The 6002-nt window shown below is 47.7% G+C and overlaps 1 protein-coding gene across 1 annotated transcript in view; it reads left to right on the forward strand.

Moving 5' to 3' along the window:
• The first annotated feature begins 1206 nt into the window (after positions 1–1206).
• GPRC5A (G protein-coupled receptor class C group 5 member A) overlaps positions 1207–6002 on the forward strand; it is a 21521-nt gene continuing 16725 nt past the window's right edge. Inside the window, exon 1 of the mRNA XM_025402700.1 lies at positions 1207–2084. The gene's annotated coding sequence lies outside the window, so the exon portion shown is untranslated. The remainder of the gene's footprint in view (positions 2085–6002) is intronic.

The raw sequence follows: 6002 nt of genomic DNA on the forward strand, positions 1-6002 counted from the left end.
CACTCACCACATTCTCATTAGGAGGACCTATGAGAATTAGATCCTCCTAATTAGGAGGACTCCTGGGGAGGGGGTGTAGAGATCCTAGCACTTTGGAAGACCAAGGCAGGAGGATGGCATGAACCCAGGAGTTTGAGACCAGCATGTGCAACACAGCGAGACCTTGTCTCTATAAATAATAAAAAGAATTACTTGGGAGGCTGAGGCTGGAAGATTGCTTGAGCCTGGGAGGTAAAGGCTTACAGTGAACCATGATGGTACCACTGCACTCCAGCGTGGGTGACAAAGTGAGAGTGTCTCAAACAAGATAAAAACAAACAAAAAAATTAGCCAGGTGTGGTAATGCACACATGTGGTCCTAGGTACTTGGGAGGCTGAGGTGGAAGGATAGCTTGAATCTGGGTGATTGAGGCTGCAGTGAGCCGATGGTGCCATTGTACTCCAGCCTGGGTGACAGTGAGACCTTGTCTAAAAAAAAAAAAAGAAAAAAAAACCCACAAAAAAATAAAAAACAAATGTGGCTTATGTTTGTGGCTTGAATTATAGTTCTATTGTACAACGGTAGTCTAGTTCAACTTCCTCCTTGAACAGATGAGAACCCCGGGGTCCAGACAGAAGCCCTGACTTAGTGGATGGCACACGCTATAAAACACTGTCATTTGCAGTCCCACCAATCTCTCAGTGCCCACCCCAACTCTGCCAGACACACCCCTGGGAGCCCTGGGTGTGAAAGGGGTGGACTCGCAGACCCCTGGGCTGCGCATCTCAAAGGAGGTGTTCCAACACTCAAGGCACTGCCTGTGTTTTTTTGGGAGTGAAATAAAAACCTAACAACGGTGGGGTCACAGTCTCCAGTAGGTCACATTTTAAAAGCACTTTAGCCTCTGGAGACTTGGGGTGTGGGGAGAAATGGGGAGAAAGCTGGGGAGTCCTGGGTCTTCCCCCGTTTATTCATATGCAGAATAATCCGGATTAGTTTGCCAAGCCCGCTGATAACCACCTTAAAAGCAGAGTCCCACCTACCTCCCGCGAGGCATGGGGTAGAACCTGGCCTGAGCCCTGACACAGGCGGGCAGCCACTCCAGGATTGTTTGACACGTAAACAAAGCCAAGTTTCGGTCCGATTGGCTTGATCCTGGAAGAGGAGTGGGCAGTGGAGGGAGGGGAAACCGGGCGCCAAAGCAAATTTCTTCATTTCATAATTTCATCTGGCGCCGCGTTCCATCAGCCTGCAGTGTCGAGGCTTTAGGAGAGGCAGTTAGAAAAGGAGAGATACTTATCTCTCAGCCCCAGAGCAGCACTCGTGGTGCCTGTCTAGACTGTGACAGGTGGAGCTGCTGGGCTAACTACGGATCTGATGGGGAAGTTTTCCTTGGCTTTCACGTGGCTTTGGCTGGGGAGCCCTGAGAAAGTGGCTGCCTCCTTTTTCTTAAGCCTGGCTTCCCATAGGGCAGTGGCTGGGGGAGAGTGATGGAGAGAAAGGCTAAGTTAAGGGCCAAAGAAAGTGGAGGAAGGCTGGCTTGTCCCGCTGGACTTCACGGCGGAGCTGCTGCAATCTCGCAGGCTGGGCTCCTGCCCCAGGTGGATCCGAGTGCCTGCGGGGAGGCGGGTGTGGCTCCTCCGGGAGGTGACAGCTGGCGGGGCCCGTACGGATCTGGTCTGCTCCGGCTCCTCGGTCGTAGCCGGCGCCCTGGGACCAGCGCATGAGCACGTCTCAGAGGAGTCCGATGCGCTGGGTAGGGCCGGGTGGTCACCCCCGCCCCGCTTCCAGGGGTGACTGTGCCTCTGACGTCAGACGGCTTTTGGGTCATTCCTTGGTACCAGGACTTTATTTTCATAACAGCATAAAGTGCCGTGAAACTGGAATAGGCGTGTCCTCTGCCTGGACCCTCCCCCGCCCCTTGTCCCTCTGCTCACCCCTCGCTCCTTCCCTCCCTCCGGCGAGGGCCGCCTTTATAACAACTGCTCGTAGCGGGAGAGCGGGATAGCTGTCCGAGGGCGCCCCCAGCACTGAGGAGCTCGCCTGCTGCCCTCTTGCGCGCGGGAAGCGGCACCAAGTTCACGGCCAACGCCTGGGCGCTAGGGTAAGTGAGGCGCCAGGAGCGCAGAGTGCTCCGGCCTCCGGATTTAAACCGTCTGGGGAGAGCGGGGCCTTGGGAGGGGTGGGATAGAAGAGGAGAGAAATCTTGGTAATGGAATACAGTTGGCTATGAGAAAAAAAATCCCTAGGAAACAGTTCCTCTAGTTTAACAACTTAGTTTTTTTTTTTTTTTTTTCCTTTGCGGGTTTCCCAGACTAAGATAGAGGCGGAGAGCAAAGAGATGATCAGGGTAGTAGTTTCTGCTCCGACACATTCTATAAACTTTGAGTAGGTGGAATCCGGCCAGGCAGGAGGTGAGCGGCTCTGGGATCACTCTGAAGGAAAAGAATAGAGGGAGAGAGATCTCAGAGGACCCAAAGGAACTGGGAGTGGAGGGGGAGTGGGAAACAAGGGGCAGGGGCAGGAGGGAGGACACGGTGACAGCTGCTACTTTACCCAGATACTGCAAAAAGCCCTTCTGAGTTTTGCGAATTAGATCTGGAAGCCCATCCCTTTTCTCTTGATGTGTGTGGCGGTCAGTTCCACTCTGGTGTGCCTTGAGTTGCTCAGGAACCTGGGACAGAAGGAAGTTGAATGTGCACTAAGAGCTCACCTTCCACCCACAACTTTATAGAAAGGACTTGGGAATAGCGTAGATGCTGTTCAATCTGGTCCCTTAAACGTCCTTGGGGAAGGCTGGCAAATAGCTTTATTTTATTTTATTTTATTTTTTGAGACCATCTTTCCCTCTTGTTGCCCAGGCTGGAGTGCAATGGCCTGATCTCAGCTCACCACCACCTCTGCCTCCTGGGTTCAAGCGATTCTCCTGCCTCAGCCTCCTGAGTAGCTGGGATTACAGGCATGTGCCACCACACCTGGTTAATTTTATATTTTTAGTAGAGACGGGGTTTCCCCATGTTGGTCAGGTTGATCTCGAACTCCCGACCTCAGGTGATCCGCCCACTTTGGCCTCCCAAAGTGCTGGGATTACAGGTGTGAGCCACCATGCCCGGCCACAAATAGCTTTAAACATCCGTGGGAAAGGCTAGCACACAGCTCTAAACATCGATGGGAAAGGCTAGCCAACAGCTGAAACCTGTTCAGAATCAAGAAATTTGAAGGACTTTCGATTCCTGACTTCTTTCCAGGCTGAGTTTCTCCTCAGAGGCTTGTGTAAACAACACACCTGTTGAGGGGTTCGGCCGAATCAGCCACTGCTATGGGTTCATTCCTGACGGGGAACACTTCAGTCACTTCAGATACAATGGGCTAGGGACCACCGGAGGGGTGAGGGCAAAGGGGGCATACAACCTCCAGGTTTGAATGCCGGTGTCTGCTAGGTGAGGGAAGAAATGAGGAGAAGGAATGGCCAGGAGAGGGGCTACCTGGGAGACAAGGGGCCCCTCCAAGGGTGTGGAGAGGTGAGTGCTTCAAGGGCAGAATAGAATGAGCAGAACCCTTTTGTTTCCTGGGAAGAGCTCTCAGCCTTGAGTCAGGAAGGCTGATTTCTCCTCCCAGGTCCGCAGGAACAGGGAACTGTGATCAGCCAAGGGGCTGGGCCTGAGTTCCTCATAGGGATCTTGGGGAGGCCCCCAATTTCCTCTCCTGTGTTTAGATTCTAGCCCCTCTCTATCTGCACATGTCACCTTGGAAGTCCTCTTTAGAACTGGCTTTTTTGTATTCTAGTCTTTAATGGTAATCAAAGACTACAAGGTATGAAAAACAATTGTGACGGCGTGATTTTATTCTTCTCATTCTGAGTCCACTACTATTTAAAGTCCACAGATTAAGCTGAGGAATTCATATGGTGGTATAGTAAACAATAAATTGAATAGCATTTTTGCTTGAGGAGTCTTTGATTTCCTGAGTAGTTCAGGGTGTTAGTTTCTTCTTTTATTCTTATTTTTATTGCACTGTGGTCAGACTATATGGTCTGTATATGTTTTATTTTAGAATTCCAGATTTGCCTTTGTATTCTAAATCTGCTCATTTTTTGGCAAATGTTCCATTTGGCCCATGGACCATAGTTCCTATTAAGTAATCATAATAGAGTAGGGATGGCAAACTGTGGTCCATGGACCAAATATGGCCTATAGCCTCTTTTTGTAAATAAAGTGGTTTTTTTTTTTAAAAAAAATTGTTTTTGCTTTTTTTGTGATGGAGTCTCGCTCTTATCTCCAGCGCAGGCTGGAGTGCAGTGATGAGATCTCGGCTCACTACAACCTCCGCCCTCCGGGTTCAAGCCATTCTCCTGCCTCAGGCTCCCAAGTAGCTGGGATTACAAGCGCTCGCTACCACGCCTGGGTAATTTTTGTACTTTTAGTAGAGACGGGGTTTCACCATGTTGGCCAGACTGGACTCAAACTCCTGACCTCAGGTGATCTGCCTGCCTTGGCCTCCCAAAGTGCTGGGATCATAGCCATAAGCCACTGCCTGTAATCCACTATTTTACTGAAACACAGCAATGCTCATTTGTTTATGTATCATCTATGCTGCTTTCATGCTACAAATGTGTGGCTTGCAGAGTCTAAACTGCTTCTAATCTGGCCCTTTACAGAAAATCTACGCTGATCACTGATATAGAGGATCTGAATTATATATGATTAGTAATGGAGATCTAATAAGATATGAAGACAGAGAATATTTCTATTAAAGTATCCATAGAACATTTACACAATTTTACCATGTTCTTATTCATATTGTATATTTTATCTTCAGTGTAGAGCATCCCGAATTATTGTAAAACAAGCTTTTTGGTCAATATAATGCCTTTTTACTTGGATTACAACTTTGTATGATATGAAAACCTCAACTTCTGCCTAATTATTTTACCTTGAATAACCTATTTAACTTTGTGTCTGACACATAATACTTACTAAATAAATATTATCTGTTAGTATTTCTTCTTTTTGAATTTATTTTCATTTCTTTCTGTTCTTTTGCTTTTAACTCTTGTGTATCTTTTTGTTTTAGGTTAGGTTCTTCTAGGTATGATATAGTTTAGTCTTTTTTTTTTTTTTTTGAGACAGAGTCTCGCTCTTGCCCAGGCTGGAGTGCAGTGGCAAGATCTGCAAGCTCTGCCTCCCGGGTTCATGCCATTCTCCTGCCTCAGCCTCCCGAGTAGCTGGGACTACAGGCGCCCACCACCATGCCCAGCTAATTTTTTTTGTATTTTTAGTAGAGACGGGGTTTCCCCGTGTTAGCCAGGATGGTCTCGATCTCCTGACCTTGGGATGGGCCCACCTTGGCCTCCAAAAGTGCTGGGATTGCAGGCAGGAGCCACCGTGCCTGGCCTTTTTTTTTTTTTTTTTTTTTAAAATAAAACAGTTACCATTTACATTTCTTGTAATAATAGTTACTTGTTATTGTCATCTAATTTTAGGCCATATGGTTTGGTCATCTCTATCTCCTTCTGCATTACATAGTGTATTTCATATTTTTAGATATACTAGGCAACTGAGTAGATGGTAGTGCCGTTCTCAGGCTTGGAAAGATAAGCTTGTAAGGAGAGGTGATCAGTTTAGCTTTGAACTTGTTGGATCCAGTGAATATTACCCTTATGTATCAGAATAAGATATTTAAATGAAGGGATCTTTGAGAGCCTTAAGATAGTATACTAGTAGAGGGCTGGCGTGGAGGTTCACACCTGTAATCCCAGCACTTTGGGAGGCCAAGGCAGGCCGATCACAAGGTCAGCAGTTCAAGACCATCCTGGCTAACACAGTGAAACTCCATCTCTACTAAAAATACAAAAAAAAAAAAAAAAAAAAAAATAATTAGCCAGACATGGTGGCAGAGGCCTGTAGTTCCAGCTACTCGGGAGGCTGAGTCAGGAGAATGGTGTGAACCCGGGAGGCGGAGCTTGCAGTGAGCCAAGATCCTACTGGGCAACAGAGTGAGACAAAAAAAAAAAAAAAAAAAA

Source organism: Theropithecus gelada, chromosome 11, assembly GCF_003255815.1.
Source record: "Theropithecus gelada isolate Dixy chromosome 11, Tgel_1.0, whole genome shotgun sequence".
NCBI classification, from domain to species: domain Eukaryota; kingdom Metazoa; phylum Chordata; class Mammalia; order Primates; family Cercopithecidae; genus Theropithecus; species Theropithecus gelada.